The sequence below is a fragment of the Phyllopteryx taeniolatus genome, chromosome 4 (assembly GCF_024500385.1).
Source record: "Phyllopteryx taeniolatus isolate TA_2022b chromosome 4, UOR_Ptae_1.2, whole genome shotgun sequence".
In the NCBI taxonomy this organism is placed as follows: domain Eukaryota; kingdom Metazoa; phylum Chordata; class Actinopteri; order Syngnathiformes; family Syngnathidae; genus Phyllopteryx; species Phyllopteryx taeniolatus.
The window spans coordinates 22755195-22781491 of NC_084505.1; the positions used below are offsets into that span (position 1 = coordinate 22755195).

At 42.2% G+C, this 26297-nt stretch overlaps 1 protein-coding gene across 2 annotated transcripts in view; it reads left to right on the forward strand.

Annotated features, from left to right (window-relative positions):
• The window catches only part of LOC133476808 (protein phosphatase 1 regulatory subunit 29-like), a 121507-nt gene that overhangs the window by 3135 nt on the left and 92075 nt on the right, over positions 1 to 26297 (forward strand). The window contains exon 2 of one of the 2 annotated variants that reach the window (XM_061770699.1): positions 1848 to 1986. The gene's annotated coding sequence lies outside the window, so the exon portion shown is untranslated. Of the gene's footprint in view, positions 1 to 1847; positions 1987 to 26119; positions 26219 to 26297 lie in introns of those variants that run through there. The other variant, XM_061770698.1, reaches the window with a different exon arrangement.

A 26297-nucleotide genomic window follows, 5' to 3' on the forward strand; every position in this document is an offset into this window, starting at 1 on the left:
GAAGGATGGAAATGAGGAAGAGGTGGTGATGAAAGGATAAAAATGGGGAAGAGGTGATAATGAAAACCTAAAATTGGTGAAGCGGTTACAACAGAAGGACGGAAGCGAGGAAGAGTTGACGACGAAATAGAAACGAGGAAGAAGTTACAAAATGCAAACGAGGAAAAGGTGCCGCCCATGTCGTCATAACAACCACCACAAGCGTGATTGTGTTGCATCAAAGTTGCTCTTTAAAAGCTTCTTGCACAGAATTCAAGAGGATGAAAAGATGCAGCCCGGACAGCTTGCCAGAGGTTCTTCATCACCGTGGGGGTGTGTGTGTGTGTGTGTGTGGGTGTGTGTGTGTGTGGGTGTGGGTGTGGGTGTGTGGGGCGGGGGCAAGGAATTCTAGCAATATGCACAAACTGCACAGCAGCAAATGGCTGGACTTTATCCTGAATCGTCATGAATGACGTCGATGCCCTGTTGGATCGCCCTCCTCGTTGTGCGTGTGTGTGTGTGTGTGTGTGTGTGTGCGTGAGAGTGTACGTGCTCGGTCGGGTACGTGCTCGGGTTGCCAATCAGCTGTGTGGTGGATGCAAGTACAGTACCTAAGTTGGCCTCAGTCCAGTTTTAGGGAGCCAATCAGACGGCAGAAGTGACTGCAGCACCACTAGGGGGAGGCATAACAAAATGAACACGAACAACAGGTCACACCGGGGTCAAACTCTCACCTCTACGTCATTTCTGGTTGAGCGTTGTCAACTCTTCCTCGTTTCTGTCCTTCCGTCGTCGCCTCCTTGTTTCCATCCTTCGCCATCACATCTTCCTTGTTTCTAACCTTCCGGTGTCACTTCTTCTCCTTTCTATTTAATTGTCACCTCTTCCTCATTTTCATCCTTTCTTCATGACCCTTTCATCATTTCCATCCTTCTGTCCTTGTTTCTCTTGTTCTGTTGTCACCTCTTCCTCATTTCCTTCCTTCAGTAATTTCTTCTTCAATCCTCTTCCTCGTTTCCACCGTTTCACTGTCACCGCTTTCTTGGTTCCATCCTTCTGTTGTACGTCTTCCTCATTTCCTTCCTTCCGTCATCATCTGGTTTCCATTTTTCTGTCATCACCTCTTCCTTCTTTCTACCTTTTCCTTGTTGCCATTCTTCTGTCGTCGCCGCTTTCTTGTTTCCGTCTGTCAGTTGTCACTTTTTCTTCTGTAGTTAACTCTTCCTCGTTGTCGTTTCCATCCTTCTGTCGTACCTGCTTTCCCGGTTCCATCACTTCTTCCCTGTTTCAGTCTCATTTCTATCCTTCCGGTCTCACCTCTTCCTCATTTCTGCCCTTTTCACATATTATTATTTTTGATAGCGCATACAGTTTTTGAATAGCTTCACTACCCATAAAAATGGATTCATTATTATTATTTTTTAGAAAATATTAAAATAAATAAAATGGATGAAGATACCTATTATAATGCTGGAAATATTTTTTCCCTCAATTTTAGGACTTTAGGATAGTTTTTTAATTTGATATGCATTTTGCACATTTTTAACCTTATTCCTCACTTGAACAATGCATGAATTAGATTTTTTAAAAGACAAAATCCAGACAAGCTTTAACTGAACCACACCATTCACTTTCATCATCATCATCATCATAACATATTTGTTTCGCATACTTACCCCAAGATTTTTAAACATGCAAGCATCCCCCCAAACGCTTCGAGCGGAAATGATCCAGCTCCAACCCCCCTCCCCTCAAATTCTTGACTGTATCGCTATCACTGATGCCAGTTCGGCAAGAGGCTGTTAGCCCCAATTCACCAGCACCCTCCATCCTTAACCCCCACCCACCCCCCTCCATCCTCCCTCCAGCAGCACGCCGCCTCTCCCTTCACTCTCGCCTTCCTCCTCTGCTGGAACGCACCGAACCTCATCCTCCGTTGTGGATCCTACCCTGCCCGCCTGCAGCCGAACCGCACGACGGACCCCACGGGAACCTCCACCGGAGGAGGTAAAAGTCACATTGTTGTTATCATTATTATTTTTGCACTTTTTTTTTTTTTTTTTTTTTTTACTGCACAATCATGAGGCGCATGCACACAGATGTGGATCGGACCACTTCTTTGAGAGGGTGGTGTTGCTTCACTGGGTGGTCGGAACCAGTGCAGGGCTTTTCTGCTGGTGGTGGTGTGGGGTGATCTTTAACGGTGCGGTGGACGGGGGAGGTGGTCGATGTCTGCATGGATGTTTGTGCGTGATGAAGATGCGCGCGAAGAAAGAAGAAGGAAAAAGAAGAAGAAACACATGCATGCATTTCCATATTGCGGCATTGGTCAGGACGGGGCGCGCGCGCGCATGCGGGAATGCATGTGCACCTGTGACATGCATGTGCGTGGCTTGTGACTGACAGCTGAAGGAGTGGGGGGGGGGGGGTGCATCCCCCTCAACTGACTTGATTGATTGGCTACCGTGCACCTTCCTCTTCCTCAATGCTTGTCACATGAGCGGCGAGGTGCAGTATACTGATGACTGTTGGATTTAGTTTTTCATGTTTGGCCGGTTGAAGTTGTTTCGCTCAAGGAGCGGCCCTGAGTCACGGCGGCGGGGTGGGGGGTAAGGTGGAGGGTGAAGATGGCGCTGACACATTTGGGTCCTAATGGGGCTCGGCTCCTCAGTTTTTTTTTTTGTTGTTGTTTTTTTTTTTTTTTTTTTTTTTTAAACTAGAATAAAAAAAGAAAACACAATTTTAATTTCAATAAATTCCTTATTTATTTATTGGTAAATGAGAAATTAAATATTTGTATTTTTTCATTTGAACATTTAATTGAAATTAGTTTTTAATGAATTTAACTAGACTATTATAGTATTATTATTATTAATAATATTAGAAGTAGTGGTTGAAGTATTATTGTTATTATTAATATATAATTCTCTAAATTATGAATGAATATGAAACATTTTTTACATTGTCACATTTATTGTAATTTTGGTGAATTGCTCATTTATTTAATTTGGCTTTATTTTAGTTGAATAGAGGTACAAAACACAATTTTGTATTTTTTTTGCATGAAATTGTGTGAGTTGTTTTTATGGGTTTGTGTGTGTGTGTGTGTGCAGTGTTGGGGTGTAACTAAGTATGTAAAACTAGATTAGGTAATTTCATTGCAAAATGTCTGTAATTGTAATCCATTGCATTACTGGGAGAAAATGCGCAATTAAATTGCAGTTGCTTTTGGACATTTCCATGATGAAAATGTTCGTTACATTTGCAAAATAGCTGCAAAAGCTTGGATTTCCCCCCCCCCCATATCACTTCCTCCTTCTAAAGCCAACGCTTGTGATTGGCTCTCTCTGCTCATGTGCCATTCTGCTGAAGTCTCACACATGACATATATTATAGTATTTCCACACATGACCTCGAAGTGCCACCTTATGTTGTAATCTAGTTGTTTGCCTGAGATTTTGAAAAGGTTAGACTCATAGTTACACTTTTGAACACATAAAAGAACATTGACTTTTGAACAGTTTCATCTTTATAATTTGGAATGTTTAAAAAATTGAATATTCACTTATCTGGGTTGTCATATGAAGCGATGTTGCCGAAATTGTGCACCTTTGTCATTAGGTCAACATGGTATAATGTTTTCTGCATGCTGTACATGTAATGCAACAAACACATTTTTGTTATTTATTTACATTTCATCACTCGTTCAAAATTAAGAACCAAAATGCAATCAAATGCAATTAGTTATATTACTTTGAGAAAGTCATTGCAATAGTTCCACTACTATTACATTTTCAGCAGGGTGACTTGTAATTGTAACCAACTACATTCCCGAAGTCATCTTCCCGACAATGTGTGTGTGTCTGTGTGTGTTGTCGCCAGCGGGAAGAATCAAGGTTTCGAGGCGCCTCGTTTAAAAACCGTCTGCAGGGAATCCATGACACGTTTTGTGTGTAGTGTGTTGTGGCTTCAGGACTACACACAAACACACAACTTGTCGTCATCTTGTGTGTGGGCGGACACGAAAGAGGAAAATGCTGATATTTGTCACTTTTCTCCCGTTGTTTTTTGTATCTCGGATGATTCCGGCGACTGGAGGGGAGCTTTTATGATGAATAATTCCGCTTGTAGACAAAAGCAAGCGAACGCCGACAAGTTCAGTGCGAGTGTGGCGGCGCTTGTCCTCGCTTCCACGTTTTGGGCTCAAATCCCTGCGTGGGGTTGATAATCCGACATTCCCGTTGACTTTGCCTCGCAGTGGTTTCCTGAACTCAAGTTTGGGACAAAGTGTTCTCACTCGTCATTTCTTTGTCTTCCTCCAAACCTCCTTGTTGTTCCTCTCACCTTCCTTGTGGTCCTCGCACCTTCCTTGGTTTCCTCTCAACTTTTGTTGTGTTCCTCTCACCTTCCTTGGTGTCGTCTCACCTTCCTTGGTATCCTCTCAACTTTTTTGTGTTCCTCTCACCTTCCTTGGTATCCTCTCAACTTCCTGGTGTTCCTCTCGACTACCTCTGGATTTCCTTGTTTTCCCTCTCAACTTCCTTTTCATGTTTCTTGTCCTCCTCTCAAGTTCCTTGTGTTCTTTTCAACTTCTTTGAGTGGCTTTTAACTTCCTTGTGCTCCTATCAAATGATTTGTGTTCCTCTTGACTTCTCTCTTGTCTTCCTTTGACCTCTTGAGTGGTATTTGAGCAAAGGTTGATGAGGTCGGTTTTGTCGTAACACGCCCTCTTGTTAGAATTCAAAACTGATGTTCTATTGAGGAGCAAGAACTCTATTGATGTTGACTGTCGGAACGTGTTGAGTTAGCTGATGTCAAATGAGTACACGTTTGATGTGATCCCTCTACCAGTCACGGCGAAGCATCTTTCAATTTCATAGGGATTATTTGTTCAGTGTCCAAGCAAGATCCCCTATTGATTTTGAGTGACATTTGAATGTCATTTTAGTTACTATTCGAAGCTGATCATATTCAAACTTGCTTCTGTTCCTCTCAGCCTTGTGTTGCTCCCCACTTCCTGGTTTCCCCCGTTCAACTTCTTTTTGTTCCTTTCAACTTCCTTGTTTTCCTCTAGACTTCTTTGTGTTCCTCTCTCTATCTGAGAGTTACTGTTCATTGTATGAGCAAGAACCCTATTGATTTTCTACGGATAAGCTAAGAGCTAGCTGAGGCCACCGGTCACAATCTTCAAACTCGTAGGGATTAAATGTCCGTATCCAGGCAAGAAACCTACTGATCATGAATGACATTTGATGAAAGAATTAGTTGAGACCTGAGGTAAAAATGAGTCGGTGTTCTTGTTTTTTTTTACCAATCATGACTGAAACAGCTTAAAAACAGCAAGTCTAGCATAATTGTTATCGGCAAGAACGAGAACCCTTTTGATTTTTAATTGATTTAAGATTGTGTACCGTGTTACCTCTACCAGTCGTAATTCTCAGCCGATTTTGCTCAAATTTTCAGGGATTGTATTCCAGTGTCGAAGCAAACCCAACTGATTCTAGTGAGTGAAAAACAAACCCAAAATGCTTTTGATAGCTGAGGCGTATTGCATGTGAGCAATCATGTTTTTGTCACCACCGAAACGTCGTTGACGGTCTGGAGATGAGATTTGCGTCTCGGAGGGTTCTCGGACGGCGAGCGTTTATGACCTCGGCGCGGTCTGATAATCACGGGCTCCAAATCGCCGCTCGGTGCCACGCTCAATCTGCAGATAGTAAATAAGCAGACAGGGCGCTCGCTCTTTATTCATGGGCGGCATCGTATTGAATGTGCCGCATGTTGATGCTGAATAAAAATAATGGCAGTAGAAATAGTCTCTTTTGTTGTCATAAAACCTTTAAGGCCATGTTGTAAGTAAACATTTTAAACTGTTAAACTGACTAGTTAGAAGTAGAATCTTTATTGTCAGAATTTGGAATATACTGTTGTGTTCTTGTTTTGACCATACATTAGCAATACCTAAAAAGTAAAAAAAAAAAAAAACATTTGGTTCAACATTGAGTTCAGTGGCGGGTGTAATAGCTATCAATCTTTTTTATATCTAAATTATTTATTTTTTGGGGCAATTTTTAGTTACGGTATTTGGGCTAATAATTTTTTTTATATATCATAGCTAGAAATCTGTAGATCTGGAGAACTGGAAATCAAAATTTGCTCTCCAATTGAACGGTCCGATAAGGTCAATAACAATCCCGAAAAGTTTACCTCTGATGTCTGGTTGAATGAATCATTGAGGTCAAAGCCACCATATTAATTGCAATTCTTGATCTACTGAGACAATTTTGGGCTTTGCCAATGTTCAACATGAAGAGGGTTATTGTGGCATAACAATAACAATCGCAAAGAGTTTGGTTTAAAATGGATAATCTTGTCTTTGAGCTACGCTTGAAGGGTCCTATAAGATTAAAGCCGGTTTATTGAGTTAGAATTTTGAGCTCAGCAATCTTGGGTGTGTTGTCTTTCAAAAAATTAGTAGGGTACTTGCTCTGACAAAACATTAACAATCCCGAAAAGTTTGGTCGGCATTAATCTCTGCTAAAAGGTCCTATAAGATCAAAGCAGACCGATGGATTTTAAGTTAACCTTTGTGGTCCACAACCAAAACAGTCTTAGGTTATGTCATTGTTAAAAAAAGAATCGGATTCTTGCTACACGCCAACTGTTAGTCGACATATTCGGTAACAAATCATCCATTTTGTCATCTTTTAGCTGTTTGTCTCTGCATTGTTTGTTGCAACCAAAATGTTCTCCTGTCACGTACTTGAAAGTCGCATCCGTCATCCCAAAAATAGTCGGCGTGGCCGTCCACCGGGAGCAAACACGCGGGAACGTTTGATGAAGTTTTGATCTGGGAGACGGCGTTCTAGCGCGGAAGACGAGATGTACTGTACTTTACCGAGTGATTAAAGACTTCCCAAAAGCAGTGACATTATTCAAAACAATGGGAAAAAGCAGTTGAGAAGCTTTTGTTGGGTAATTTTCCAATTTTGCTGTTTGGTTGACGCGAGTGGGGCGGCATGCCCACCACCCGTTGACGATCCGATTGGAAGTGGAATGATATAATTGAACCTGCCCCCGAAATCTCCCGCCCACCATTGACCTCATTGATCTATAGCCCCTCCAACGATAGAACGCTCATAAAGGTACTCTTAAGGTGAATACATGTATTTATGCAAAGTATCTCTAGTAATGTAAATGTGTATACTCTTTTATGTATTCATTTGTATTGGAATGTGTTTAAAAAATGGACATATGTTTTATTGTTCAAATGTTTTTAAAAATAACATTGCTGATATAAATACAGTATTTAATCAGTGTTACCACAGTTACCTTGAAAAAGTAACTTAGCTACTTGACTGATTACTTGATTTCAAAAGTAACTAAGTTCGAAAAAGTCTGACTGCTCACCTGGGAAACGCACCGCGTTACTTTGCTCGTTACTCAAAATGGCGACATGTTGGAGTTACTTTGTGACGCGTTACCGGCATCACTGTATTTAATATACTATGCAGTAATATCCTTCTAAACTTAGAGGCCCCTCTCGGCTGACCTATGCAATAAAATATGAATTAATTTCTGGTTTTCGGACTGTTCCGTGTGTGGCTGTGTATTAGAGTTCCTCTCGAGACATACTTATCATTTTGCTGTTCATAGTTGGTTCTTCTCTGCTGTAACAAACAGTTTTACTGTAGCACCAATCAACCAATTGGTGTTTCGTGACGATAGTTTATTTTTGGTTTAGCATGGCTTAGCGGTCACCTCCGGTTAATGACTCCTCGTACTCCTTTCGTGATGATACTTGTCCCAATTGTAGCTTGTTCGCCCTCATGGTGGTGACGATTAGTGACTTTTAGAGGAGCGGCGTGTTAGCCACACTAGCAGCTAGCAGCTAGTCTGCCGCAGCGGTGGAGCCGCAGGCTTGAAGTTATTTATTTTTTTTACAGAGAAAAAACATTATCGCGATTGGTTGGTAGAGTCCAAATCTTATGTCAGCCAATCACTCTCCGCGGTACTTAGAGGCCGAGCGTGTGATAGCTTCTCGCTCACTGGTAAACCTACTGCGCATGTCGTCTCGTTCTCTCCGGATTGCAGACTATTTTGCAAGTTATGGACACATTGCAAGTGTCCATAACAAAATACAGCCCTACCCGGAACACTTGGCATCTCTGAGTACGTGGGATGATTTAAAATATATAATAATGATGATAATGCGTTCAATGAATTCATTGGTACAATGATTCAGAGGCTTCAATGCACGCTGTTCACATATTTATGAATGAAATACATGTCTGCGGAGCTTGCGTGTCTGGCTGCCTGCACCTTGATCAAATTCACCCCAAACGCTTCGGAGTAGCGGTCTATGTTGGGCCAAAAGTTAGACGTGGTCTGGGCAGGTGTAACTTTAGACCGACTGTCAGTCTTCAAATTGTCACTTGTCGGGCGGATGCCAAATGACACATCCTCGTTGCGTCGGTATGCCCATCTTGGCGCAGACTGGTCCGCCAAATTGGCAAACATGCCAGTGAGTCTTGTGCTTGCGTCAAAATAGAGATAAGCCACCATTTGCACTCCGGCGCACGTTGAACAGTCAATAAAAAAAAAAAAAGAGCCCGAAATTGTAAAAATTTGGAGTCATTGCGTGTGTGTGGGCAGAGCATGGCAGCGAAGTCTAACTTGCCACACAACAGGAAATTCAATTCAATCAACTCCACAAAGTTAGAGTTCAACTAAACATTTTACTGTAATAACAGAATAATATTTACATGCCTTCCATTCCATTTCCACTTTAAATGCTCACAATGCTGTCTGCGGTGTGTTCGTATTGTGCTCAGTCCACAGCAGATGGGCGAGGAAAATCCAGACAGACGTACGCTTTCATGGCCACTTTCCACGGACATTCACTTTAAATGGCGCTTCAATTATTCAGCCAGCTGCGTGGGAAGATGACGCGCGTGTATGTGTGTGTTTTTTCCTCATGCATTTGGGATGAACACAACACAAGTTTTGCTGAACTCTTCTCGCCTCCTTGTGGCCAGTCTTCACTATTAACCACTCACATTCACCCGAAGGCACGTGTGTGTGTACTGTGAATGTGCGTGTGTGAAATAGTAATATTCATAAAAAAGAAAGAAACATGATTTTGCAAAGTCACATTAGCCAAAAGCAGCATGCAGACGGTCTGAATGTGAGCGTGCATCACATTTGCAGATCAGCTCATCAATAAAGCTCTCGCCTCCTGCATGCTGATGTGTGTGCGTGCGTGCGCGCGCGTGTGTGTGCGCGTGTGTGTGTGTATGTGTACAGAAATTATATTCTCAGCAGGATTTTGTGGAAGTAAAATGAATTTGTTTGTGTTTTGTCCACAGCATCATCATCATCATCATCTTTCTCCTAACAACTAACCTCTTCTTACCTTCCTTCCCTGCGCTTTAAAATCACTCCGGTTCTTGCTACGACATAGAACAGATTGCGTGCCCGAGATAAAAATCGGAAATGTCTATGTCCTAAAATAAGGATGTTAAATATACGTTTTAAAATGTTACTATAAATTTAAAACTGAATATTTTCTGGCACACAAGTGTCAAGTTTGAATGTTATTGAGGTGTCAGAGGCAAGAAGGTGGACCCAAATGAAGGGAAGCAGGGAGGGAAGGCATGACAAATACAAAAACAAAAAACAAAAACAATCAAAAATACAAAAATGCAACCATGGTACGTGCAAAAAAATGTGAATACAAAATTAACAAAGTTCCAAAAATCAAGATTCAAAGTAACAAAGAAACAAAAGGAAACACTCACTACAACACAAAACCTGAAAAAAAGTAGATACGTGACTTGCAGCAGCTGGTTACTCAGTTCTGAGGACTGGGGTTCAAATCCAGCCTCACCTTTGCGGAGTTTGCATGTTCTCCCCATGCCTGTGTGGATTTTCTCTGCGTATTCCTTGTGCCTTGTGTCTACCAATCAGCTCTCTCCAGCCAGTCGTGTCGTGTCCAGGTGTGCTCAATGGCTTGTCAGTTTGCTTGTATTTAGTTCCCTGCCTTCTTTCAGTCTGTACTCATTTATTAATTTTTTTTTTTTAATAATTTTTTTTTGTGAGGGAAGGACAGGACAAGGACAGGAGAAGAAGGATGCAGGACAAGGGTCGTGAACCCGGCTGTACACCTGCAGTGTGGTGGGATTGACTATGTAAATTATAAACGTCTATAGGACGAAAGTGTGAGTGAGGGGATACCCAAGCGATTAGCATATTCATGAGTTATATGTCGCAATAAGTGAGTGGCCCCACACCCAGCGAAAGAGTCCCAGGGTTGTGTGCCTGCGGACACATGCAAGTCAATTGACACCGTTTCGCATGGACAAAATGTCCTGTAATTCCTGTGCCTGCACCGCGGAGGCTGAGAACCCCACCCATTCAATCGGGGGGCGGGACCGGGCACAGGGGTCCACCCGAGAGCAGCCTGATGGACGGGACATGTCCCACACCGAGGGACCCAGTGCGGTCCGCCGGCCCCAACGAGGCGACCCAACAACTGGCCACACAGAGGATGCCGCAGGGACCCAGTGCCACCTTAAATATTATATAAAAATGTACTTACAGGATATACATAAATATATTAGTTAAAGTTTATTCATTTATATTTTTAAAAATATATAAAATCTATATTTATTATTATTTGCACAACACAATTGAACATCCATAGCTTGGGGTCATTGAGATGATTTATTCCTCCAACAGGTTCTGCCCCTCATCATCCCACATCAGCGTCATTTTTCTCTCCCCGACTGACTTCATTTAATTTTCTGGCCCATTAAAACTGGGCCAAGACGCTGTGGGCCTGATTCGCCAGCCTTCTTTTTCCAGTCTTTTCTTTAAATCACAGCAGCGGCGGCGGCAGCAGGTTGACGGGAGGAGAAGCTGATGGATGTCAGCACAGATGGAAAAATGGGCAAAAATGAGCTTGGCCTAAAGGAACACACACGCGCGCACAAACACACACACACATGCGCGCGCGCACACACACACACACACACACACACACACACACACAAACACACACACACACACTGGCTGGCAGACTCAACCAAGCAGGGTTCTGGTTGAGAAGAGATTCTGGTAATTGACAGACCAGGGTGCAGCATCCATCGTTGCATGAAGTGCAGCTTGTCTTCCACAAGCTTTGCTGGGCTCAGATAGCATCTCCCCCACACTTAAAGTGCGCAAGAATAAAAAAAAATAAAAAAAGTAAACTATCAGAAGCACATACTTTAACGAGCTTTGGAATGGATACAAAGCAACACATCAGATGCTTCAGCTCAGACGCTTTCAAGCAAGGGTTAGGGTTTTAAATTAGGGGCTGGAGCCAGGTTTGGGTTTCTAATTGGGCTTTGAGGCATTTGTTAAGGATTCAAATTAGATTGTGAAGCCAAAGTTACCGTTTCAAATTAGTGCTTCCAGCCAGTGTTAGGGGTTAGGGTCTTAAATTACGGTTTGAAGCCGAAATTAGGGATTTAGGTTTGGGGTTTGAAGCCAGGGTTAGGGTTGCAAATTAAGGTTTCAAACCTGGGTTAGGGTTTAAGTTTGGAGTTTCAATCAAGGGTTAGGGAATCAAATTAGTCTTTGAACCCAGGGTTAGGGTTTCAAATGAGGGCTTCAAATAAGAGAAAGGCTTTCAAATTTGTACTTCATATTAGGGTCTCAAGGCTGGGATAGGGTTTTAAACAAAGGTTAGAGTGTCAGGTTAAGGCTTTCAGGCAGGATTAATGTTTCAAATATGGGTTTAAAACTTCAGTTAGGGTTTGAAATTAGGGTTTCACATTAACACATTTTGGGCTTTCATGTTGTGGTGATAAATGATTGACAACTTCCCCTGAGCTCCTCGCCAGCTCCTCAAACTCTTTTAACGACGAGAAAGCGAAACATTTCCCGCGATTTTCTCACTAGCACAGCAGAACGAGTCCACGTTTTAATTCATTAGCTCACAATCGATACGCTAATTGTGGCTGCTGCACTCGTCTCAATAGTCTTTAATAAATCAAAGAAGACCGGGCAAAGTTTATTAGCAGCTAAAATAAGCTAAGCTAAGCGAGCTAACGCAACGCAGCACAAGTGGCACGAGGACGCTCGACGCTCACGTTAGCATTAGCGTCCACACGGGTTGCAACGTTTGCATTAAAGGCGACTGTTTTGAAGTGCTTTATGATTGGTTGAGTGGGAGATCAAAGGCGGTAAAAAGGAATTAATCCTGTTTAGGTGGTACAGTATTAATGTGTTTACGTTTGTGTGTGTGGACGTGGAGCTCGTTAGGCTACAGGCAAGAGCGGCTAATCGGACGTGGATTACTCTCGTTCGGGAATGCAGGCTTCAAGGGCGAAGAGGGAGACAGCGGCATGCTTCAGATATTATAGTGTGACTTCTTGAGGATGTAAATATGTAATAATAATAATGACAATAATATGACTATATACTGTAATAATAATAACAATATGTAACAAGTGAGAATAGCAAAGACCAGCAGGCAAGCACAGGGGACCGTTAATATAGAAAGTAAAAACCCTACCTACCTACCTATTCACCAGTACATCCAACCACACACCCTACTGACCTACCAACCAGTCGACCAACTACTCTACCTACTACTCTACCTACCAACTACTCTACCTACTCTACCTACCTACTCTACTTACCTACCAACCTAACCTATCTACCTAACCACCTACCTACCATATGCACCTTCATACGTACCTACTTGCCTGCCCGCCTATCTACCTACCTAGTGACTGACCAACTGACCTACCTACCTCCCTCCCTACCTTCCAAACAAACCCACCAACCTACCCACCAATCCACCCAATTACTCTACCTACCTAATATATCTACCTGCCTACCAACCTACCTACCTACCTAACCACCCACCGACCATATGCACCTGCCTGCCTATCTACCGACCTATCAACCTACTGACTGATCAACTGTCCGACCGACCTATGTACCTATTTTTCCTGGCGACCTACCTAACTGCCTACCTACCTAGTGTTGTGAGTGACCAAATTAGCATAGTTTGTCACCCTACTCCTTGACTACCCGTCAAGGCGTTTGCTAGAGGGGTGTTTCGACTGGTCGTCGTGCTTCCGTTTGTTCATTGTTTAACTTCATTCTTTCACGTGTGAATAATACCCACCATGTGCTTTGTCCTCCTCCGCTCTATTGTTCATTGTTACGTGGTGATGCATAGTGCAGGAATCTACTGTTATTCATCTTCATTTGTTCGACACACACACACACACACACACACGCACGTTAGCAGATTTTGGGATTTGGGATTTCTGGGATCCCCGCGAAGCCCCCCGGACCCGATGAGGAATAATTTCCAAGGAAAAAAAAACCAAACAAAAAAACAGCTATCAATTTATACATCCGTGGGGGAAGGATGGGAGGATCAACCCCAATGAGCGGGACTAAGCGTGCTCGTTAGTAGCTTTGCATTTGGGGCTATAGGTCGCAAAGAAAAGCAGGAATTCATTTGTAACTGAAGAAGGCTGTGTTATCCGTGCTAGTTAGACGACTAGCATATGGTGCTTTATACCTCTGGTGATAACCATGCTCGTTCCTACATTAGCATTTAATGATAATTGTTGTAAAGAAAAGCACAATTTCATGTTTACCTCAAGTGGCTAAGATATCTGCTAATTAGCCTACTAGAATTTGTTGCTCTCTGTCTCAATGCTAACAATGCTATTTAGCATGCTTTAATACACTGCTAAATGTCGCGAAGAAAAGCACATTTTCAGCTTTGAGTCTGTCATGCTATCTGTGATAACTATCCTACTAACATTTGGTGCTTCATATAGCTAACCATGCTAGTTAGCGGACTCGCCGTGGGTATGCTGGAACCTATCCCATCTGACTTCGGGTAAGAAGCGGGGTACGCCCTACACTGAACGTCAGCCAGTCGCAGGTCACACATAGACAAAACAACCAATCACACTTACATTCACACCAAAGGACAATTTAGAACAGAGGTGTCAAATCATTTTCCTTTTAGGGCCGCATACAGAAAATGGAAAGAAACAAGGGCCACTTTGACATTCTTTGACTTTAATAAACACACTAAAAACAATCCATCAAGCAATTATATATTATAGTTTTTATGAGAAACAGCTACACCACAGCCTTCTGGTAAGGCAACTACTTTAGGATTTTTTGTTTTGTTTTGGTTTGGATTGTGTTTGGTTTTGCTTCATGTTTTCCCCATGTCCCTTATTTTTCCATGTCTTGTGTGCTCATTTAGTTATTGTGTCCACTTGTTCTCGTCAACCTTCTACCTTGTGTCGACCAATCAGCTCCCTCCAGCCACTCTTGTCTTGCCAGGTGTTCCTCGTTGTCTCGTCAATTTGTGTGTATTTAGTTCCCTGGTTTCTTTCAGTCCTGGTTGGTTCACTGTCTGTGTCACATTGTAGTTGCCAATAGTTTCACTAGTCATGTCTTGTTTTAGATTTATTCAAGTGTTTCTTTTTTACTTTGCTTATCAGTTTTGGGACTTTGTTTAATTAGCTTTTTTTTCATGGTCCTTGTTTGCCTTTGTTTTGGGATTAAATATAATTTTTGAGACTTCTTCTTTGCCACCCTGCTTCCCTGCACTTGGGTCCTGTATGTTTTGCCTTGCCTTAAAACCACCCCCAACGTGACATTTTCATAATTTGTGGTGTGGCTCACAGCCCTGTATTCCATTAGAATAGTTTCATCCCTGCCCTGAGCAGATTCCATTTTCAGAACACAAACAGGAGCAATCTGTAATAAAATGACAATCTTGAAAGCAGTATATACTTGATGATCATAATTCATCATTGTGATATGTTCACAAATTTAGACAACACAAAGCAGAAAGCGGAGGAAAACATTTTTGCTTCTGAAATTTAATTCTCTTTATTCCTGAGGGATTGTATAGAGAAACATGTGTTACTATTATAGTTGCGAATGGTTTCTTTGCATGTCTAGAAAAGCTCTACATAAGACCAATTTATTGTTAGTAGTATTAGTCGTAGTAGTTGTCAGCTGCGTCACACCCATTTGGGATGTGGGTTTCACAAACCCCTGCTTTTTCAGCACACACAGCCAATAGCATTGTGGGTTGTGTGAAATGTAATTTTTTTTGTATATGGCCCCAAAAATAAAAATAAATAAATAAATAAAATGAAATAACAAATAAGGGTGATGAGCCCCAGTTTTGACATCCCTGATTTAGAGTCTTCAACTAACCTAGTATGCATGTGTTTGGAATGTGGGAGGAAACTGGAGTACCTTGAGAAAACCCATGCAAGCACAGAGAGAACATGCAAACTCCACGCAGGAAGGTCAGAGCCCAAATTTGAACCCAAGACCACTGAACTGTGAGGCGTATGTGCCAACCAGTCGTCCACCGTGCTGCCCCCAGTTTTGACTAAACAATGCTATTTATGATAAATATCCTAATAACAGGTGCTAACCAAAATACCGCGCTAGAATTTGATACTACACATCCCAAAGTAGGGCATGATTTCATCTTTAACTCAAGCGATTGTGCTATCTGTGATAATTAGTCTGCTAACATAGTTATCTATGTCTGGTGCTAACCATGTTAGTTAGCATGCTAAAAATCGGTGCTAAATGTCGCATGTTTTCAAAATTCTATCATTTATTTTTTTTACTGCAAATGTTTTCTCGTGTTCTGTTAACATTATGCGATTTTGCTTGCGTTTGAGCTCCAGATGCTAACACAGAATCACAGCATCATCATCCTTTCATGTGGTGTTCTCAACATGTAGGCCTATGTAACATGCAGGTAATGTATGCTATTAATGCCTCCATAGCCTCACATGTAAATAGCACAATTAGCGCTCCCCTGTCCTAAGCCTGTCCTTAGCGAGCTGCATAGTGATGCTTTGTGTGGAGTGAACACGTCTCTCTGACGCTAACCATGCAACTTAGCAAAGCTTCTGATGCTGAATGTTGCAAAGAAAAGCAACGCTTCACATTTTTATTCAAGTGGCTGTGCGATCCGAAATCATAATTTCAACTTTGACTCCTGTGCTATTTGTAATAATTAGCCTACTAACATTCAGAGTCTTCCACCTCTGGTGCCAAACATACTAGCATCTGTTGCTAAATGTCGTAATAAAAAGTCGGATTCAATATTAACCCATGATTGTGTGCAATCTGTGATAACTAGTTTACTAACATTAGTGATTTATGTCACCTGTGCTAACTATGCTACTTAGCATACTAGTATTTGTTGCTAGCAATCCTAGAGATAATTACTATTTAGTAATTGTTAAAGGTTAATTTTTTGTACTCTGTAATTGTCAATCATGTTTGTGATTACAAGGCAACTCATGTTTTATTATACAGTAAGCATGTCAGCAGCCGTTGTGTTCACCTGAAGACCTTGTCCACTGCATTCCGTGCATGTACTCTTAACTTCTCCCCAAGAAGCTTGTTTTACAGCGACTTCTGACCATAAAATAGGGATATTGTTGCCAGATGCACAGCCAAAACAACAATGGAAACATTTGAAACTTATCGCAAGTTTTTTTTTTCCAAGTTAGAAATGGGCTGAAATTGCCAAGTTTAGACAGACGTAAGACTACATCATCATAATCACCATCTGCATCATGAAGCTGTTGTTTCTCCGAGTCTGGAAAGTAAACATTCATGTGGCTGTTTTCCCCCCAAAATGAGTCATTTGGATTGGCCTGGGAAGGCTTTGTGTGTGGTCATGTGATTGCCTTGTGCCATCTGATTGGTGAATTGGAGTCAAATCAGACTAGTGATCACGTTGGATTGTTGCAACGGAGAGGAAGTCTAAAAATAAATCGCGCATGCAATAATGGATAAATAAAAGCAGCGAGAGGCATGTCGATCATTTTAACGGAATAAAAGTATAGATTTTTCTTAACATAAATACTAAAAGTAAAAGTAAAAAGTATGGTACCGTTAAACTATTCTGACAAGTACAATTTATCCAAAATGTTACATAAGTAAATGCAATGGAGTAAATGTAGCGCGTTACTACCCACCTCTAGCCTTCGGCTTTTCATCTTACTCTGAGTGGTCTGTCTTGTTATTGCTTTGATTTCCCGCAGCCTGGCACTCACTCAAACATTCCGTCTTTTCCCGGACGCCTCCATCAATATTTCATGATGTTTGGCCACCTCTGTTGGTCCAGTCACCACAGGGGTGGCGCCTTCTTTTTTTTTGTACAAACTTCTCATATTCGTCATGCCACAAGTCACCGCAGAGACCCCTAAAGCTATCACGTACAACTGGACAATCTTGTACTCACACACACACACTCGATCAATCAAACCTTTATTTAGAAAGCACATTTCGTACTTAAAAAGCAACAGAAAATGCCTCACAAAACAGCTGAAAAACTAACCCCACAATACATAGATTTAATAGAACACAACAAAACGAATAAAATGATAGATGGGTTAGGGTTTTGAACCAAGTTTAGGGTTTTAAATTAGTCTTAAAGTGTTTGTTTGGGATTAAAATTAGAGTTTAAAACCTAAATGAAGGTTTCAAATTAAGGCTTCTAGCCAGGGTTAGGGATTTAATTTGGGATTTCAAATCTGGGTTATAGTTTTAAAAAGGGGTTAGGGTTTCAGTTTAGGGTTTTAAATTAGGTTTTGAAAACAAGTTTAGGGTTTCAGATTACAGTTTCAAACTAAGGTTAGGGTTTTAAATTCGCATTTGTTAGGGATTCAAAGAAGGATTTGAAGCCAGTATTAGTTTTTCAAATTAGGGCTTCCAGCAAGTGTTAGGGTTTGAAGCCTGGGTTTGGGTTTTAATGAAGGGTTAGGGTTTCAGGTAAGGGTTTCCAGGGGTTAAGGTTTCAAATTAGGCTCCAAAACATTGATTAGGGTTTCAAATTAGGGTTTGAAGAGAGGGTTATGATTTGAAGGGCATTGTGAGCAGGGGCGTTGTAGTGGTGAAGCAGCTATGATTACGATGTCCTGCCACAACAGTCGCTTCTTCTGACACACTCAACCAAGCAAACGCTACAGGATCTCTGTAGATATACTGGTTGATCATTTGGCCCACATTGAAGGGGAAAACTCAAACCCATCCCGTACACCCTCACTTTCATCTGCTCCCCTCGGGCAGGAGGCCACGGAGCATCCGATGTACAGTAGGACTACGAGGGTAGTCTATATCTATATTTTATGTCTTGAGACTTATTGGGCTCGTCAGGGACCTTTGGTATCAAATTTTGTGCCATATCATGTTTAAGTGTGTGTCGGTATAACAATTAAAGTCCTTGAATCCCTTGAAAACTCGTAGTTTACTAATAATACTTTTTCTGACACAAGTTCCGGAACTTTTCTGACACACATTGTACGGACCCCCCATGGCACCAATAGTCAGTCACGTAAGCTCTATGGTGTAGGTGATGGAATGGTTGATGTTTGTTGTGGATGATGATGTGTTGGATGTTGGTTGGAAGTTCTCAGGCTTCCCAAATGTTTATGTGCAGTCCATCCCCATTAAAAAAAAGTACTACTGGTTCTAGAAAAGGTTAAAATTGTCGATAAAAATTACATTGTGGTTCTGAAGGCAGTGGAGAGCCAGTTGTGGGGTCAGCAGTTTGCAAAATTCCCAAATCCATGACCAAGGTTGGGATAGGTCCAGAGATAAATTAGCTTATCCTTGTTCGTTTTACTATGTTAAAAAGTTTAATAACGTCTTGTTTTAAAAGCTCCAAGTGTTGTTTAGAGGTGTCGCTGGTTCCAATGTGGATGATAATGGTGTGAGTGGTGGGGTGATTTTCCTGAAGTGTTGGTAATGATGTCCTTTACCGTGGTGCCATGGAAGGGAATGGTTCGTGTGGCGTGCAGTGTGGCATTCCGGATTATTGAGTCTCCGATGATGAGTTGGATGGGACCTGCTCTGCTGCTCTGCTGGGTCTGAGCAGGCCTGCTGATGGTGCTTGAAGGGGCAAACTGGGTCCTGCTGCTGCTGGTCTGGTGAAAGGGTTTAGAGGGGCTGTTAGAACGAGGAGCTGACTCACCTCAACCAGAGGGCGGAGTGCGGGAAGAGGTGGCACTGGGTTTTGGGGCAGATGTTATATGCCCCACCGGGTCTGGGCCGATGGCGAGAGGAGAGGAACTTCTGCGACCAGGGCTTTCTTTCCAAGGAAGAGGAGGAAACAGAGAATCTGTTGGAGACCGCATGATCGTTTGAAGGAAAGCCCGGATGCGCTCTTTAGCTACCCCACCCTGCTCTACCTCCCACAGCTCCGGCAGCGGCAGAGTAGACTGCGGAATCTTTGGTTCCGCTCCTTCCCGCGCCCACTGCTCACCTAACCGCTAGGGAACCGTGTCGTCAAGCGACGTAGCGTCAACCTCTCCAGATGCCTGCGCAACGTTTGCCGCCTGTTTCCGCAGCGTATCCAGAAGCCACTTGTCATCCATGATCTAGTGGAGACGCGACACCCGCTCATGCAGCTTGGCCATCTCGTGTGAATGTTTATGGCACCGGTCACATGGTGGAGAGGCCAGTGCAGCCATTTAAAAAGTTATATGCAGTTAAAAGGAAAATAATTCAGTTTGTCGGAATAGACACACACGCAAAGATACAAAAACACACACATAAACATAAAATCTTACACACACACACACACGCACGAACACACGACACCAAGGAGGTCTTTGATGTGTTGCCAGGCAACCTGATTTTAATTTATTGGCCGTCAAGTTGCTCTGACGGCCTGTGTGCTGAGTTTTGTTGTTGTCTATTGGAGAGAAGCTAGTGGGTACAAAAAAATGTCAGTGTGCATACTAGAACATGGTGCTAACTTTTGAATAGCTGCCCACTGTAGTAATTGATGCACATATTTTAAAAGCAACGTTGACATCAAAGACTACATGTAGAAGAAAACTGATTTTGAATAGCTGTCCGCTGTAGTGACTGATGAATATAGAGGGGGAAAAGCATTTGAATAGCTGCCCACTGTAGTGACATTGCATAGATGCAAAGAGAAGTATATTGCGCTATATGTGTGAAAAGGTTAATGGTCTGGCTCCCATAGAAGCAAAAGTGCAGCGCTGAGTAAACTTTTTTTTATTCCTTGCTATTTTATTCGCCCGTGTGAAAGGTTACTGGCGAGCAATATGTTCTACACCAGCTGACGTTAACGGCATCTACAATCGCCCTGGCCGAGCTGCTATTTATTTCATGGGAGGGCTAAAAGAAACGCAGCAGAATGAAGCGTGGCTCTTATCAGAAAACACTGGGTGGACCGAAGCTCCGGGAGCTCATTTTCACTGCTACATAGTAACTCAGCACAAACTGTGGAGAAAGTAAATGCAGGCCATAAATCCAATGAGAAATGTCAGCTAGCACAAAAATAGAGCATAAAACTCACAAGAATGATGTTGTTGGTCCCCCCCAAAAAAGCACAAAAAACCACATGAACAGAAGCGCTAGCATCCCGGTCACTGGCTCTTCCAGCTCCTTCCCTCAGGTAGGCGCTACCGATCAATGCAAACTAGAACTAGCAGACATTCCAACAGCTTCTTGCAATCAACTTCTTAAAGAGCTAACCTACAATTCCATTGCAACATGCTGCCAATTTTTTTGTCTTGAGTTTGTTGTCACATTTGTGTCAGGCCAATTATATTTTACTCGTGCACTCACTGTAGTAGTCTCGCCACGCTGCACTATTTGCATATCTGTTGTTGACCAATACTGGCCACTCATGCCAGAGTAGCATGTGCCCCATTTGCACACTGATTGATGAGTATCTGCAACATTTGCACAATCAACATTGTCCCAGATTATTGAAGTCCTTGAAGTCTCGGCGACTTTTGCACAATGGTCACTGCACCGGACTATTGCTATATTAGTCATTCAAACTGCTCTAAGCATCTTTTTGCACAATTGTCAAAAAAAAAAAAAAAAAATTTGTACCGGCATTACCAGATAACGAGCAACCCTTTATTGCTCAGTGACTGTTTTTGTCAATGTGTTTATGTCTCAAAAGTGTTCTCTGTCAATTGACTGTCTGTTGTCGTACTAGAGCAGCTCCAACTACCGGAGGCAAATTCATTGTGTGTTTTTTGGACATACTTGGCAAATAAAGATGATTCTGATTCTGATTCTGATTCTGATTCTGACCATAGCAATCCCCAGATGGTTAGCATCAGTGACTTCAAGCCCAGATGTGAGTAGGCTTATTAACATTATACGGCTCGCAGGACTGCTTGAATCAAAACCTGAAAATAGGTTTGTCTTTGTGCCATTTGGCACCAAATGCTAGTGCGCTAACTAGCATGGTTAGGCTAGCCCCGATTGTTGTGGGCTAGTTGGCATGGTTAGCATGGGCAATTGAGTGAAAGCTGAAAACCCATTTGTCTTTGAGAGATTTAGCATGAATTGCTAACTAGCATAGCTAGCACCAGTGACATATAGCTGCAAGGCTAGTGGACTAGTTAGCACGGCTAGAAATTGTGATTTCATTGCGGCATTGTTCACAAAATGTTCCAGTCATAACTAGTATAATAAGTACCAGTAACACGAAGCCCCGCTGCTCGTAGGCTAGTTAGCGTGGATAGCGACACTTAGCACCAAATATTAGCACTAACCCAAGTCACTAAACAGACAAGAGCGATAAGGAAACGGGAGGCCCAACCAACCCTCAGGGGCGTGTGTTTTCGTGTGTTAAAAGTGTGTGTACTTGTGAAAGTCACTGTAGATGCAAGAATCAGCAGAATGCAAATGTGATGATACTGTGTAGTGTCAGCACAGCCTGTGTGCATCGAGGCATTGTTTATGTATGTATGTTTTTTTTTGTGTTGTGAGTGTGGCAACCAATGAATGCCAGCTATGTTTTCTACTTGCACAAGTGTGTGTGTGTGTGTGTGTGTCTGTGTGTCTGTGTGTGTGCGGTGTGTGTGAGAGAGAGAGACTGCTGAACAACTAAACACGAAACACTTTCGGGATCAATTGTTTTATTGCAGCAATGGCTTATTTAAAAACTATACTGATGATGACTGCTGCAAAAGTGCCAAAGAGAAAGTCACTTTGTATCATTATTAAATGCAACTCAGTGCTGCTTCATGTTGAAAGACACTCACTGGACAGTTCATTAGGTACACAGTATATGGGGATCCGACACATCAGATAACACACTTTTTGGCACAACTATATATAATTTTATTTTTGGTCAGACGTAGAATCCTAATGAGTTTGGAGGTTCTCAAACACCAGTCGGGATGGGGGGGGTACGGTGATCGTTTTCTTTTCGAGACTCGCAAATGTCCTTTCTGCGTCGGTTTCCCATTTTGTCAAAGAAATCTATTGATATTGAAGAGTTTAAACCATGAGGTGGCTGAACTGGAAGGTAAGAGAGAGCTCCTTTCTTTTCAGTGCTCAATCAGTAGTCTCAACTATCCTTTCTGGTTTTGTTTCGTGTGTGTAAGAGGAAGAATCCTTTCAATTTTCACGCTGTCAAACACAAGTCAGCTGGGTGATAGACAAGTATTTTCTTTTTAGTGCTTGGGCAGCAGTTGCAACTATTCTTCCAAGGTTTCTTTCCTTTTTTGGTCAAAGGAAGAAGCCTTCCAATTTTGAAGGCTGTCAAACACAACGTGGCTACAGGGGTTGAGGTCCTTTCTTTTCGGGGCTCAGGCACCAGTCGCAAGTATCGTTTGTGCGTGTCTTTTTGTTATGCATGCTAATATTCTAATGTTCAACATTCCTAACCATATTGGATTCTTTTTTTTACTTCTGACTGTAAACACACACAATCCGTGCGCGAGTGTGTGTGTGCATCCTTGCAGCATACTGCTGCACCGTACGTGTGTGTGAGTCACACACTGGCGACTGAAGTGCGACAAGAGGAAGTTACGTTACACCCACTCGCACTCCTGCTGTGCCAGGACAAACAAAACACGCACACACACACACACACACACACACACACACACACACACACACACACACACACACACACACACACTTTGAATATGATTTATCCCTTTCATGAGCCTTTGTGGTGGCACGGTAGTGGAGCGTCTGCCTCACAGTTCTGGGGTCCGGGGTTCAATCCCCGGCCCCGCCTGTGTGGAGTTTGCATGTTCTCCCCGTGCCTGCGTGGGTTTTCTCCGGGCACTCCGCTTTCCTTCCACATCCCAAAAACATGCGTGGTAGGTTGATTGAAGACTCTAAATTGCCCGTAGGTGTGAATGTGAGTGCGAATGGTTGTTTGTTCATATGTGCCCTGCGATTGGCTGGCAACCAGGTCAGGGTGTACTCCGCCTCCTGCCCGATGATAGCTGGGATAGGCTCCAGCGCTCCCGCAACCCTTGTGGGGATAAGCGGCTCAGGTAATGGATGGATGGATGGATGGATGGATGAGCCTTTGTGTAAAGTTTTCTAATGGATGTGTGAGTCTCGAGGTCAGATCCGTATTAGGCGTATCAGTCACTACAGATGATTTAAAATCAGTGTTCTTCTATCTGCAGAACAAAATTTCTTCTGTATGCACAAGTCTTTAATGTCAAAGCTGGACATCAATCACTACAGTGGCCACCCGTTTGTACTGTAAGTTGAAAAAAGATGATACCCTAGCTTTCACTTTAGTGACTGATGAACCCCGTTTGAAGCGAAACTTGGCGGTGGAAGGTCGAAACCAAATTGATAAGAAAAATGCGAGAGCAAAAGACGGAAAATGGTGTGAGGCGAGCATCCGTGTCGTGTAATTAGTAGTCCCCTCGTGGTTTGTTTAGTACAAAGGTGACAAGTACAGTATAACACAACCATAGCAACCATAACGTTACTTACATACAGGGTGCTTAAACGTTTTGCTCAGTTTAGTAGGACCAGTATACTACCATTTGATCTGCAAGTGGCTACATTTTGAGTCATGTAGGTGAAAAACAGCGCTAAGGTGGTCAGATAGGAATAAGAGTATAATGGCTCATGTACACAAACAGAGGACGGTTTTGGGGAAGTCAAATGAATTAAATATTTGTTTTTTCTTGAGGTTTCTTTATTTTGTTCAAAATGAACACAACCAGAACTTCTAGTAGTATAAGGAATATTTTTCTTATTCCTAGTCAGCTGGTCTAAGCTCATAAATGCCAGCCATGAAACTAATGTATTAATATGTCACAAAATGCTAGCTGCTAAAGTGAACTTACACAAATGATTAGCAAAAACTGCTCCTCAAAGAAACAAAAAATAAATCGAGCCTTGCGCATAGACGACAACAGCTTATAAATAGCAGTGTATCCATTTAAGTGACTGATGCACAACTTTACATCATTCGTATAGAAACCAAGCTTTTGATTAGCTGTCCACTGTAGTGACTGATGCACAGCTTTGACATCAAGATTGGTGCATAAAGGAGAATACAAAATTTGAATAGCACTGTGGTGACTGATGAACAACTTTACATCATGCATATAAAAGCCAAACCTTTAAATAACTGCACTGTAGTGACTGATGCACAACATTAACACGAAAGACTAGTGAATATAGCAGAACACAGCTTTTGAATAGCTGTACACTGGAAAGACTGTTGCAGGACTTTGACATCAAAGACAAATGCGTGCACATGGTCGTCACTCGTGTTAGATTGACGGAAGACAGGAAGCAGAGTTTCAAAGGTTTCAAATGTCAACACGCTGACCTCATGGTATTTGTTGGTCAGCGCTCCGAGGTTTCACGCCTACTCGCCACCACCGCTCTCTGTTGTTGTTGTTGTTGTTTTTGGGGCACCGTGTGGTTTTTGCCATCTCATTGCCCACCACATCCGCCACCCAAGCGGACGCCCCCTGCCAGCGCTTTGGCTGGTGGAGCGGGGTTAGCGTGCCAACACGCTTGGCCGGCGACCATATCAATGAGATTTGAGAGACGCAGGAAGGCGGTTTGCAACAACAACGACGACATTTTGTTTTTTTGCTGGTTTCAAAACATTTTGTTGACACTTTGCTTGCCAGTTAAACTACCACTTACATTTTTTACATTAAAACATTGTCAAACAAATGATGATTATTTTTTTTTTATTTTAAAATGATTTTGTTCCCGCGGCACGGTGGACGACTGGTTAGAGCGTCAGCCTCACAGTTCTGAGGACCTGAGTTCAATCCCCGGCCCCGCCTGTGTGGAGTTCGCGTGTTCTCCCTGTGCCTGTGTGGGTTTTCTCCGGGCACTCCGGTTTCCTCCCACATCCCAAAAGCATGCATTAATTGAAGACTCTAAATTGCCCATAGGTGTGACTGTGAGTGCGAATGGTTGTTTGTTTGTATGTGCCCTGCGATTGGCTGGCAACCACTTCCTGCCCGATGACAGCTGGGATAGGCTCCAGCACGCCCGCGCCATCCATCCATTTTCTGAGAAGCGGCTCAGAAAATGGATGGATGGATGGATTTTGTTCCCCCCTATTTTTTAAATCATTCTCAAAAGTGTTGTAAACCAAATCATGATCTTTTTGTTCTTGTTCTTCTGACCTTTCTTAGACGTTTATTTTATCCACTTTTTCTCCACATTTCTATTTTTTCTTGCATTGCTTGACAGAAATATCTAATTTTATATTTTTTTCTCTACAAAATATTAGGAAAGACTTGAAAGAAAAAAAGAGGAAAAATTAAACAAAATAGATTAAGACAAACAGTAAACATAAAACTAATTAAACACGTGTATTTCCATCAGAAAAAGTGAATAAAATGAAAAAAAACTTACTTTCATTTACAAACATTTTGAGAATGAGAAAAAAATGGGGACATGAGAAAAAACTACAGTATATACTAGAAAAATAAAATTTTTACTTAAAACATACATATATAAGTTTTCTGTCAAGACAAACCAGAAAAAAAAGAAACAAACTGTCAAGAAGAAGAAAAAATATCAACACAACAATTACTTTAATACAAAAACTTAATGAATGAAAGAAAAATGAGCAGAGGGATAAATTAGTAAATTAAAAAAATGTGGCTTAATTTTTTTTTTAACTCAAAATAGATTTTCCAGAGGAGGCAATTGTTGTAAATTAATTATTATTGCTGCGTTTTGTGCATGCATTGCTCGGATGCTGCTGAAGTTGGCTTATTTTACATCAGACACCTTGTCGGGCAGCCAAGGGGTCCTCGGGAAGGTGTATGGATTTTGGTCGTGGCAGCCGGTCAACGTAACCTTTCTGCATTTGTGATGAAGATATCAGACAGAAGTATCCCAGGCAGTACAACAGACAGTGAGTCATTCCCTATGATTACTGCGTTACTGCGTTTGCGCATACACTGTTAGGTGCATGTATTTTACGTCAGGCACCT